Genomic DNA, 14,017 nt, shown 5'->3' on the forward strand with positions numbered 1-14,017 from the left:
TCCACCCTCTCTCACTTTCACATGGTCCATCTCTGACATTTGATTTGATTTATTATTGTCACATGTGTTGGGATACAGTGAAAAGTATTGTTTCTTGCACGCCATACAGACAAAACATACCATTCATAGAATACATAGGGAAGAAGGAAAGGAGAGGGTGCAGAATATAGTGTTACAATCATTGCTAGGGTGTATAGAAAGATCAGCTTAACTGACTGGAAAAAATTACTAAAGTTTAACCTTTTAAAATGTTCTTGCAAAGCAGTGGTTAAGTAATTAAGTGTTTTGCTCACAGGCTCTTTCACAGGAAAGGAAGTCTCAAGAAGAGGTCCCACACTTTGTGGACCCGGTCATTAAATGAATCGGAAACGTGAGCGGGTTGCTGAAGTTACAGAAGGCAAGAAGTTCTTCGCATGCTTAGAACAGTGAGAGAGTAAGAGGTGACATAGACCCTCACTGCAGACATTTCCTTTCCTTGACCTCTCTGAATCCATTTCTGCTGATAGACTGACCACCAATATTCATTACAAACCCACCAACTTCCACAGCTATCTTGACGACAGTCCCTCACACCCCGCTCACTGCAAGGATTCCATTCCATTCTCTCAGTTTCTCCATCTCTGCCGCATCTGTTCCAATAATGCCACTTTTGAAAATAGCACTTATAACATGTCTGTCTTTTTCTCTGTCTGACCCATCTCCAACACTTCCGTCTCACCATTTCCCCCTCCCTCCCAGAATGATGACAGGGTCCTTCTTGTCTTCACTTTTCACCCCACCAGCCCCCAGATTTAAAGGATCATCCTCCGCCATTTCTGCCAACTCCAGCATGATGCCAACTCTAAACACATCTTCTCCTCCAACCGCCCCCCCCGAAGTCAGCATTCCGCAGGGACCACTCCCTCCATGACACTCTGGTCTACTTCTCCATCACCCCGAGCACTTCATCCTCTTCCCATGGCACCTTCCCTTGCAATCGCAGACAGTGCACCTCCTGCCCCTATACCTCCCACCTCCTCACTGTACATGGACTTTAAACATTCCATTCAAGTCAAGCAGTGTTTCACCTGCACCTCCTTCAACTTGGTCTACTGGACTCGTTGCTCTCAATCTACATTGGAGAAGCTAAACAGAGGCTGGGTGACCGATTTGCAGAACATTTTCACTCCATCCGCAAGCATAACCCCAACTTTCCGATTGCTTCCATTTCAACTCAGCACCTTGCTCTCATATCCACATGTCCATCCTTGGCCTGCTGCCGTATTCCAGTGATGTCCTGGGCAATTGGAGGAACAACATCTCATCTTCCAATTAGGCACATTATAGCCTTCTGGATTCAGCATTGAGTTCAACACCTTTAGACAGTAACTTCCCCTTCCATCTTAAATACCACCCTCCCCACAACCCCCCAATCCCCACCTCACACTTTTGTGGTTTGTTGTTCATTGTTTTTCAGCTCCTTGAACTGTCTCAGCACAGGGGCGGCACGGTAGCACAGTGGTTAGCACTGCTGCCTCACAGTAACAGGGAGCCGGGTTCAATTCCGGCCTCAGGTCACTGTCTGTGTGGAGTTTGCACTTTCTCCCCGTGTCTGTGTGGGTTTCCTCCAGGTGCTCTGGTTTCTTCCCACAGTCCAAAGATGTGGGGGTTAGGTTGATGGGCCGTGCTAAATTGACCGTAGTGTAAGGGGGATTAGCAAGATAAATGAGGGTCACGGGAATAGGGCCTGGGTGGGATTGTGGTCGGTACAGACTCGATGGGCCAAATGGCTTCCTTCTGCACTGTAGGGATTCTATGATTCTATGAACCTCACCTCTCCCCCTGGCTGTTCAGTTGTTCCCATTAACACATTCTGTTATCCCATCTTTTGCTACCATTAGCACTCTTCATCCCTTAATGGAACCCTTGACACTCCCCTTGGTCTCTCTTATGTCCAGGACATATTTGTCTATATCTCCTTTTCACTGACCTATCCCTGGTCTTCTTTTCTGCTTGGAGAGTCTGCTTTCTTGCATGCAAGAGGATCTTCTTTTCTGCCCCACTTTCTCTGCATCCTTTCCAACTAGATAATCCTGTACCTTGCTTCAGTTCTGTAGAAGGATCTTTTAGATCCGAAACATTAACTATGTTTCTCTCTCCACAAATGCTGCCAGACCCGCTGAGTTTATCCAGCATTTTATTTCAGATTTCCAGCATCTGCAGTATTTTGCTTTCATATGACACTCGAGGGGGTTACGCTGATAGGGTGAGATAAAGAGGGGGAGGAGGAGCCTTGTGTGAGGCATGGATTTGATGGGTTAAATAACTCGTTTCTTTGCTTTAGGCAGAATATTGAGATTTTAAACTCATAAACAAGTGGGTTTGAATCAAGTGGGATTTAAAATGCGCACTTCTAGTTTTAACTGAGGCAACCAACTCATTTCCAGGAGTCAGGGCTTTCCCATTTAATTGTTCAGATGAGGCCGCCTGCCTCATATTGAACCATCATTTTAAATTTAATCCTGATGGCTGAGTTTTCAGGCCTAAGGGAACGTGGAGGCTAAAGAGGGATGAAGAGTGTTGTATCCAGATGGTAAGTGGGTTTTCTCCGGGAGATCCGATTTCCTCCCAGAGGCCAAAGATGTGAAGGTTAAGTGGCACAAAAACAGAAAATGCTGGAAAATCTCAGCAGGTCTGACAGCATCTGTGGAGAGAGAATAGAGCCAACGTTTCGAGCCTGGACGACCCTTCATCAGAACACAGGTTAAGTGGGTTGGCCATGCTAAATTTCCCCATTGTGTCCCAAAACGTAATTGTTTGGACCACAAAAGAGGTCCCAAAATGTGTAGATTATGGGGATTAGTGAGGTAAATGTGTGGAGTTATGTGGATATGGCAGGGGAGAGGACCTGGGTATGATACTCTGTCAGAGAGTCAGTGCAGACTCAATGGGCCAAATGGCCTCCTTCTGTACTGTAGGGGTTCTATGATTCTATGAAGCGCCTTTCCACTTATCAGTTGATTGAGTTTACCCACCCTACTTTTGGAGACTTCACCTGCCACCCCACTCCCCTCAACCCCCAACTGTTTCAATCTGTAGCCTGGGCTCCGTTTTCCCCTGCCCCCATCTCTAATCCTCCTTGTGATCTTCAAATCTTCCCCAGCAACCCCCACCCCTCCCCCACAGCAGAAATAAAGCTGTCAAACTCATTAGCCTGGAATGGGTGTCTCCCAGCAAATGATTTTTTCAAATTCCTTGCTTTTGACAACAGCCTTGAATAAGCAATTACTAACACAAAAACCTTCCCCTGATTCATAAAGACAGAGAGACTTGAGTTTTAAGATGATCCGAAAATGTTTATCTTGCCTGTCTTGCTCAGGTATTATTTCCTGCACCGATCCACACTCCATAGGACCATGGAGTTTGCAGTGAGGGTCTATGTCACCTCTTGCTCTCTCACTGTTCTAAGCATGCGAAGAACCTCTTGCCTTCTCTAACTTCAGCAAGCCGCTCACGTTTCCGATTCATTTAAGGTCCAGGTCCACAAAATGTGGGACCTCTTCTTGAGACTTCCTTTCGTGTGAAAGAGCCTGTGAGCAAAGCACTTAATTACTTAACCACTGCTTTGCAAGAACATTTTAAAAAGTTAAACTTTAGTAACTTTTTACAGTCGGTTAAAGGCCATTTCAGAAGTTGAATGTCACTCGCCTCCCAATACCAAGCCATAACTTGTTAATGGCATCGAGTTTTCAGCTTTTTATAATAGCCTCTGCTTAGTCAGTGAGATATATATACCATTGGGCATGACCTTCACAAGATCCCAGGTATAACATTGGCATCACTACACCAATGACGTTGCAACACATTTTGCAGCAAGAAAGTTAATGTGCATGGTGAGGTAAAGTGTCCAATTGGTGGCATTCACAGTGAGATTTGCCATTGCCACAATTTCTGATCCATTGTATATTGAAACACGGAATCACTAGTCTTGTCCAAAGTGTCTGGAATATTTAGAATTGCTTGCAGACCACCACAAGCTGAGAATGAACATTTTTAAATTGAACTAATCAATTAATAATTATTAATCCTTTTTTAAATAGTTAACATATTCATGTAATCTTATCAGAAATTATTGTATTTGCAGTGTTATAGACAGACTGTAAGCAGTGCGCAATAGATTTGGTAGGGTAGGGGGTTTGCATGTTCAACTGGGACATATGGACAAGATCCGTCTTTTTCAGGTGAAGTGGATGGAAATTTCTGAGGTCGAGTTACTCCAAATATCTCTCTCATCACTCCAAGCATTTGGGTCACAGTGGTGGCATGAGGAGGAAGCTAAGAACAAGTTGCCTGGCTGTGTGTTCTCAGAGAAGAAAAAAATGGCAAAACATGGTGAAGGGAAAAGTACCAATTTCTTCGCAACAGTTTGTGATGATGCCATCAGAACTTTCAATGTGTTGCTTCAGGCTGTCAGATGTCACACATGTTCCTGCACTATTGCAACTGCACTCTGTTGCTCTGTTGGTGCTGGAGACAAAATTACACTTTCCCACTTGCCCATAGCTAAGCAATGATCCAAAAGGGTGCAAGTAATGTTGGATGACCTATTTGTTACAAATGGTTATCCTACCTTTGCATCAAGCTTTCCTAATAAACTTCAAAATGTGTACAAAATAAATTCCAGCCTTGAAATGTAACAGAGTTCAGATCTAAATGGTAACGGGAACATCTAGTGCTGTTATTAAATATTCTGATGTAAACTGTGAAGAACTTTTGCTTGGCCTTAAAACTGGAGGAAAATCGAGAAACCCATATTTCCGATTGTGTGGAGTGGTTTACCAGGGCAAAGAACCTGCAGCAAATACTCGACAAGTTTGAAGTATTTTTCCTCCTTGTTTCCCGTGGATTCAATCTACAGGCAGTTTTCCTGTTGTACTGTGACCCAGCAGAGAGGGAGACCTAGGATGTGCCTCTATGATGGCAATAAACTAGCATTTGAAAAAGAAATCAAGTAAGTTTATGGTAAGAATATTTCTTTCCATAAAAAAACTGAGCTTTGAACTAAAAGTGCCATTGCACCAGGGGCTGAATTTTTGGGACACCCAAAGGCAGGAAAGAGGCAAATTTGTGTGTGTGTGTGTGTAATGTGTGTGTTTGTGCATGTTTGTGTGTGCGCATGTGTGTTTGTGTGTGTGGTTGTATGTGCATTTGTGTGTGTGTGATGTGTGTGTATTGTGTCTGTTTGTGTGTGTGTGTGTTTTGTGTGAGCGTTTGTGTGTCATGTGTGTGTGTTTTGTGTGTGTGTGTTGTGTGGATGTTTGTGAGTGATGTGTGTGTGTTTTGTGTGTGTGTTTTGTGTGTGTTTGTTGAGTGTGTGTTTTGTGTGTGTTTGTGTGTGTGTGTGTTTTGTGTGTGTTTTGTGTGTGTGTTTTGTGTGTGTGTTGTGTGTGTTTTGTGTGTGTGTTTTGTGTGTGTTTGTTGTGTGTGTTTTGTGTGTGTATTTTGTGTGTGTGTTTTGTGTGTGTTTGTTGTGTGTGTGTTTTGTGTGTGTTGTGTGTGTGTTTTGTGTGTTGTGTGTGTGTTTTGTGTGTGTTTGTTGTGTGTGTGTTTTGTGTGTGTTTGTTGTGTGTGTGTTTTGTGTGTGTGATTTGTGTGTGTTTTGTGTGTGTGATTTGTGTGTGTTTTGTGTGTGTGTTGTGTGTTTTGTGTGTGTGTGTTTTGTGTGTGTTTGTTGTGTGTGTGTTTTGTGTGTGTTTGTTGTGTGTGTGTTTTGTGTGTGTGTTGTGTGTGTGTGTTTTGTGTGTGTTTGTCGTGTGTGTGTTTTGTGTGTGTGTGTGTGATGTGTGGACCAAAAATACTGACGTGGAGGACATGTCAGTTGCAGGACACCAATCCCAGCATCGGTCATTCTGCCGGAGATGAGTTCGGGGTTCGTGTGGTGAACCATTGTTGGTTCCCACCAGGTAGTGCTGAGCCAGGGTCTGGCCAGTACTATGAGTCTGTATATATGTTACTGTTGGGGTTAGCGTTGGGCTGTTCTACATGTTACTGTTGGGGTTAGGGTTGGGCTGTTCTACCTGTAATATAGTTCTTATGGTACATCCCAGTCGGGCTCCGCCTCCTGGGAGAGGTATAAAGGTCACCCTCTGTCTGGGACCCTTTAGTCTGGGATCGTGTATTATATATGGTAGCTCTATTGTTGTAGTCAATAAAAGCCTTTATTTCCCCGAGTACCTCTAGCCTCGTGAGTTATATCGCGCATCAATTTTATTGACTACAATTGAACTCTCTTCATTGAAAAAAAAACGACACAGAGAACATGGAGCAAATGCTTAAACCCGAACGGCTTACGTTGGACCCACGTGCGGCGGGCGCCTCGAACACCTTCGACCACTGGTTGAAATGTTTTCAGGATTACCTCGAAGCCTCCGCAGCGGTCACCACCGACGCCGACAGACTCCAGGTCCTCCACGCGAGGGTAAGCGACGCTGTATATTTAGCGATCCGTGGGGCCACCGACTACAAAGGGGCCCTCGAGCTTCTTAAGAAGCGCTACATTAAACCGCCGAACGAGATGCATGCTCGATATCTCTTAGCCACTCGACGGCGGCAGCCCGGCGAAACGACGGAACAGTATGCGTGCGAGCTCCTACAGCGAGCCAGGGGCTGTAACTGCAAAGCAGTGTCGGCAGACCAGAACATGAACGACCTCGCTCGAGATGCGTTTGTGGCGGGAATCGGCTCATCTTACATCCGCCTTCGGCTGTTGGAGCAAGGTAATCTCGATCTCACAAAGTCCATAGAGCTAGCGGATGCACTAGAAACGGCCTCCAAAAGTCTGGCGATGTACCCCGACGACCACGTGGAGACAGCGTGGCAGGGGCAGTCACAGACCCCACTTCATTCAGCGGGACCGAAAAACTGCGTGATTACGTTCCCACCCTCGGGCCTGACGATGACAGCAGCTCCAGGTGGCCCGCGGTGTTACTTCTGTGGGGGAGTGAAGCACCCTCGGCAGCGATGTCCCGCTAAAGCGGTGTTGTGCTCTGCCTGCGGCAAGAAGGGGAATTATTCGAAGGTATGCCGATCCAAACTTCCATCCAGGAACAGCAGTGCGGCGTGTGACTCCCCGGAGCCGGTTTCCTCGTCGTCGGCATCGTCAAGGGCTTCTTCCACGTATGAGGCCAGGACGCCGCCATTCCAGACGACGGAGTCGCAAGAGACGCGCGACCACCAGGGGCCGCTGGTTTTGGCGCCATCGCCCACGTGCGACCTATGGGAGCAGCCATTTTGGTCGGCACCGACCGCGAACGACCAGCAGGGGTTGTCATCATCCATCTCAGCTGCCTGCAGTGGCGCCCACGAACCAACGGTGGCGTAGATCATCCTGGACCAGGCAAAGCCTCACAGACTCGACAAGTCCATGATGGACATACAGGTAAACAAACGCACGATTTATTGTCTGTCTGACAGCGGGAGCACGGAGAGCTTCATTCACCTAGACGCCGTGAAGCGGTGTGGCCTCCGGATTCAGCCTGTCAAGCAGACAATTTCGATGGCGTCAAGGTCCCGGTCTGTCACCGTGCTAGGGAGTTGCATGGTAAATCTGACGGTGCAGGGCACGGTTTACGAGAGCTTCAAGCTCCTGGTGTTACCGCACCTTTGCACGCCAATACTCCTAGGACTAAATTTCATGGTCCACTTGAAGAGTGTAACCCTACAGTCCGGTGGGCCACTCCCTCCGCTTTCAGTGGGAGACTCACAGCCTCTAAATTGCCCAACACGCTCCATCTGTAGCCTCTCGACGCTTAAGATTACCACACCCTCTTTATTTCAGAATCTCGTGCCAGGCTGCAAGCCCATCGCGACTAAGAGCAGGCGTTACAGCGCTGAGGATCGGATCTTCATTCGATCTGAGGTTCAGCGGCTCCTCAAGGAAGGGATCATACAACCTAGCGCTAGTCCTTAGAGAGCGCAGGTCGTGGTGGTCAAGAGTGGGAACAAACCCCGGATGGTCATAGACTATAGTCAGACCATTAACAGATACACGCAGCTGGATGCGTATCCCCTCCCGCGCATATCTGACATGGTCAACCAGATTGCGCAGTACCGGGTGTTCTCCACCATCGACCTAAAGTCTGCTTACCACCAGCTCCCCATTCGCCCAGAGGACCGACAATACACGGCTTTTGAGGCGGATGGTCGCTTGTACCATTTTCTAAGGGTTCCTTTTGGTGTCACGAATGGGGTCTCGGTCTTCCAGCGTGCTATGGACCGAATGGTGGACCATAACGGACTGCGGGCTACCTTCCCGTACCTGGATAACATCACCATCTGCGGCCATGACCAGCAGGACCACGATGCCAACCTTCTTAGATTCCTACGCACTGCATCTCGCCTGAATCTGACCTACAACAGGGAGAAGTGTGTATTTCGCACGCGCCGCCTAGCTATCCTCGGATACGTGGTGGAAAACGGGGTCATTGGCCCTGATCCAGACCGTATGCGTCCCCTCCTCGAACTTCCCCTGCCCACTAGCGTAAAAGCACTGAGAAGATGCTTAGGCTTCTTCTCTTACTACGCACAGTGGGTTCCCAATTACGCGGACAAAGCCCATCCGCTCATCAAGTCTACCTCTTTTCCCCTAGCACCAGAGGCTCGTTTGGCCTTTGAAAAACTAAAAGCCGACATCGCGAAAGCCACGATGCACGCTATCGATGAGTCCATCCCCTTCCAGGTGGAGAGTGATGCATCGGATTTCGCCCTGGCCGCCACACTTAACCAGGCGGGCAGGCCCGTCGCCTTTTTCTCTCGCACCCTCCAAGGCCCCGAAATTCGACATTCGGCGGTGGAAAAGGAGGCCCAGGCCATTGTGGAGGCCGTCCGGCATTGGCGCCATTACTTGGCGGGAAAACGGTTCACCCTGCTCACGGACCAGTGGTCCGTGGCGTTCATGTTCAATAACACGTTACGGGGCAAGATCAAGAACGATAAGATCTTGAGGTGGAGAATCGAACTCTCCACCTATAATTACGACATCATGTATCGTCCAGGGAAACTCAACGAGCCCTCGGATGCCCTGTCGCGTGGAACATGCGCTAGTATGCAGGAGAATCGATTGCAGGCTCTCCACAATGACCTCTGCCATCCGGGGGTCACTCGGCTCTTCCACTTCATAAAAGCCCGGAATCTACCCTACTCGGTGGAGGATGTCAGGTCTATAGCCAGAAGCTGCCGGGTATGCACGGAATGCAAACCGCACTTCTACCGACCTGACAGGGCACAACTCGTTAAGGCCACTCGTCCATTCGAAAGACTGAGTGTAGATTTTAAGGGCCCCCTTCCCTCGACAGATCAGAACGTGGTTGATGAGTACTCACGATTCCCCTTTGTCATTCCTTGTTCCGATATGACCGCTGCCACGGTTATCAAGGCATTTCGTGATCTTTTCACCCTGTTCGGGTACCCCTGTTACATCCATAGCGATAGGGGCTCGTCGTTCATGAGCGATGACTTGAGGCAATTCCTGCTCTCATACGGAATTGCCTCTAGTAGAACCACGAGCTACAACCCTAGGGGTAACGGACAGGTTGAACGTGAGAATGCTACAGTCTGGAAGGCTGTCTTACTGGCGTTGAAGTCTAAAGGCCTTCCAGTCTCCCGTTGGCAAGAGGTGCTCCCTGATGCGCTCCACTCCATACGCTCACTCCTGTGTACGGCAACCAACGCTACTCCCCATGAGAGACTGTTTTCATTCCCTCGGAAGTCTTCCTCTGGGACCTCATTACCGTCTTGGTTGACGTACTCAGGACCTGTCCTCCTGCGGCGACATGTTAGGACCCGCAACTCCGACCCTTTGGTTGAACAGGTCCATCTCCTCCACGCCAACCCTCAGTATGCCTATGTGGCATACCCTGACGGGCGAGAGGACACGGTCTCGATTCGAGACCTGGCGCCAGCAGGGGGCTTGGAAACCCCTGTCGCTCCCATACCTCCTGTTAGAGACCCCCCAACTATTGTTTCCCCTCCTGACATGGCGCGGGCAGCATCGGGACCATCACTTAACCCTTTTACTCCCGTGTGCAGCTTGCCTGAGTCCAGGAGATGGTCGCCACTTCAAGGCGTGCCCGAGTTCAGCGGATTGTCACCACCTCGGGGTCTACCGGCCCGTGAGACATTGGAGGAGCCGTTGGACACCGCCTTGGGGAGAACGCCACCGCGAGTGCCTACACCGGTGTCATCGCCGGTGTTGAGGAGGTCACAACGACGGCGCGGTCCCCCAGACCGTCTGAACTTATAGACTGATGAACAATTGTTCTGTGTTTTGTACCCTGCCAGTCTTTGTTTTCAAAGGAGGGGTGAATGTGGTGAACCATTGTTGGTTCCCACCAGGTAGTGCTGAGCCAGGGTCTGGCCAGTACTATGAGTCTGTATATATGTTACTGTTGGGGTTAGGGTTGGGCTGTTCTACCTGTAATATAGTTCTTATGGTACATCCCAGTCGGGCTCCGCCTCCTGGGAGAGGTATAAAGGTCACTGCTCTGTCTGGGACCCTTTAGTCTGGGATCATGTATTATATATGGTAGCTCTATTGTTGTAGTCAATAAAAGCCTTTATTTCCCCGAGTACCTCTAGCCTCGTGAGTTATATCGCGCATCAGTTAGGGAAGGTTGCCTGTTCCCAAAAGGTGGGCAGGCAATTGGGCTCATTAAAAATTTCCAGTCAGCCTCCAGTTTGACAACAGGTCAACTGCCTAGAGGCAGGCCCCCAGCAGCAGGCCGAGGTGCCAGCACTCTGACAGGCTTACAGATTCTCCCTGCTAATCATTTTGGCAAATCAAATAAACTAAATGAAACAAACTGAAGAACAAAGCAAGAAGGGCAGCCCCTTGAAGGGGAAACGCCCGAAACAAAAACAAAGCATGAATGAAACTTAAAACATCAAATCAAAAGGAGGGTAAAATAGGTCAATAATACATTCCAGTCCCTGCCGTGCCCAACAGACATGGAAGGTCTCAATGGTGCCCGTGGACACCGCATGAAGGGTGGCATGGTGGCACAGTGGTTAGCCCTGCTGCCCCACAGTGCCAGGGATCCAGGTTCGATTCTGGTTTGGGTCACTGTGCGGAGTCTTCACGTCCTCCCCATTTCTGCATGGGTTTCCTCCGGGTGCTCTGGTTTCCTCCCACAGTCTGAAAGATGTGCTGGTTGGGTGCATTGGCCATACTAAATTCCCCCTCAGTGTACCTGAACAGGCGCCGGAGTGGGACGACTCGGGGTTTTCACAGTAACTTCATCGCAGTGTTAATGTAAGCCTACTTGTGACACTAATAAATAAACTTTAAACTTAACTCCAGGGACACCGAGCTGTGAATATAGAGGGGCAGACAGTCAGGTTGGAAGATCTCCTCGGTCGCCTGCTGCCTGGACCTGTTCAGGCCCTGCCTGCCTGTATGGATGTACAGCCAAAGACCACTCTACAGAGGTATTTGTTTGTCATCTTCAAAGAGGGTTCATGTGACTATCAACGTTAATAATAGGCAGTTCGCATGCCTTACTGGACAAATGTGACACTTCTCTGTGACGTGGGCAGAATTTGTGAGCAATATTCCAGGACTGATGATCAGATCTACTGCACATCCAGTCCTTGTAATGGCAAAGTTCACAACACATGGTCCACTAATGCAATTAACACAAAATCTGAATGCAAGTAGAACAATTTAGGCAGGATTGTCCATTAATTGAAAATTTGTCAGTGGTTTACTGCTAGGTTACAATTTCAGTTATCATTATGCAACCATAATTTGTCCTTCTGAGAGGATATAATTTGATAATGGATGCGAGATTTCCCATTGTGAAAGAAATACTTCTTAGACATTGATTTGTTGTTGTTGTTCTTGATTTCAGTCGGAAAACATCTATAGATAAATTAACTGAACCCCAGAGATTAAAAGCTGCAAGGCAGTTTGGCTATGACACAGCAAGATGGAATGTACAGCATTAATAGGCGGGCAGTTATTTGTGATGTGGAGATGCTGGCATTAGACTGGGGTGGGCACGGTAAGAAGTCTCACAACACCAGGTTAAAGTCCAACAGGTTTATTTGGTATCATGAGCTTTCGGAGCGCTGCTCCTTCATCAGCTGAGTGGGAGTTTCTGGATTAATAATCTAGCGATAATAACACCAGGCCATAGCCTCCGGGTTTCTGGATTAATAGTCCCACTCACGTGATGAAGGAGCAGCGCTCCGAAAGCTCGTGATACCAAAAAACCTGTTGGACTTTAACCTGGTGTTGCGAGACTTCTTACGGCAGTTATTTGGGTAATTAACTTAATCCAAGAATAATATGATTTTTTATTATTTGTTTGTTCGTGGGATGCGGGCGTCGCTGGCTGGGCCAGCATTTATTGCCCATCTCTGAGGGCATTTAAAAGTCAACCACGTTGCTGTGGGTCTGGAGTCACATGTAGGCCAGACCAGGTAAGGATGGCTGATTTCCTCCCTTAGAGGAAATTAGTGAATCAGATGGGTTTTTATGACACTCAACAATGGGTTCATGGTTTCATCATTAAACTTTCAATTTCAGATTTTTATTGAATTCAGATTTCACCATCTGCCGTGGTGGAATTTGAACCTGGGTCCCCAGAGCATTACACCTGGGTTTCTGGATTACTAGCCCAGCGCCAATACCACTACACCCCCACCTCATTAACTATGATAAAGGCCTCTGCCAATATGTCAGGAAGCAATGATTTGTTGAGGGTGGCATGGTGGCACAGTGGTTAGCACTGCTGCCTCACAACGCCAGGGACCTGCGTTCAATTCCGGCCTTGGGTGACTGTCTGTGTGGAGTCTGCAAGTTCTTCCCATGTCCGCATGGGTTTCCTCCGGGTGCTCCAGTTTCCTCCCAAAGTCCAAAGATGTGTTGGTTAGGTTGATTGGCCATGCTAAATTGTCCCTTAGTGTCAGGAGGATTAGCAGGGTAAATACATGGGGTTGAGAGGATCGGGCCTGGGTGGGATTGTAGTCGGTGCAGACTCGATGGGCCAAATGGTCTCTTTCTGCACTGTAGGGATTCTATGATTCTATGATGTTGCTATGTGATTCCTTCCCTTGGTGTCTGATAAAGCAGGATGAGTTAACGTGATTCCAAATTATGTTGTCAAAGGGGAATCTACCCCTCAGTGAGTTAATTACTTATTAACAGATTACTGGAGACAAAGCACTGGGAAAAATTGATTAATTGTGTCCTCCAAATGGAGTCAATGATCAGGCAGAATGTAGGCAAGGAAAAAGCTGATGCCAGCAAAAAACTACAAAAACTACCCAAACAAAATATTCCTTACCATGGGTGGAAAACAAGCTATCAAAACAATGGGCCCAGAAGTGTCAGCCCAGATTCTGGGCTCTGCATTATCTGAATTTCTCCTATAATGTTACATAGCTCAGTTCTTGATATCCAGCATGCATGAGTGTACACTGTCAAACCACGTGTTGCAGTGGCACAGTGGTTAGCACTGCTGCCTCACAGCGCCAGGGACCCGGGTTCAATTCTGGCCCCGGGTGACAATCTGTGTGGAGTTTGCACATTCTCTCCGTGTCTGCGTGAGTTTCCTCTGGGTGCTCCAGTTTCCTCCCACAGTCCACAGATGTGTGGGTTAGATTGATTGGCCATGTTAAATTGCCCGTTGGTGTCAGGGGGATTAGGACGATAAATATGTGGGGTTACAGGGATGGGACTGTTGTCGGTGCAGGCTCGATGGGCCAAATGGCCTCCTTCTGCGCTGTAAATTCTGTGGTCTTATCCTGGTGTTCCCCTCTTAGGTTTCCTTTCGTTATCTGGGTACGTGGGGTGCTGATATGGGCTGTGACTTGTTATATTTAGTCCAACACGGTTTCCCTCATCCTGTCGAGAGGTGGAGGTTAGTATCTCCCTGAGATATCCCATCTGTGGATGCCTTGACAATTCTCCTACTTCCGGTTGGTGGGGGTCTCCTTGGTGCAATATGGGTTAAATTTTCCAGTTGATGATGGGGCT

Source organism: Mustelus asterias, chromosome 8 (genome assembly GCF_964213995.1).
Source record: "Mustelus asterias chromosome 8, sMusAst1.hap1.1, whole genome shotgun sequence".
In the NCBI taxonomy this organism is placed as follows: Eukaryota; Metazoa; Chordata; class Chondrichthyes; order Carcharhiniformes; family Triakidae; genus Mustelus; species Mustelus asterias.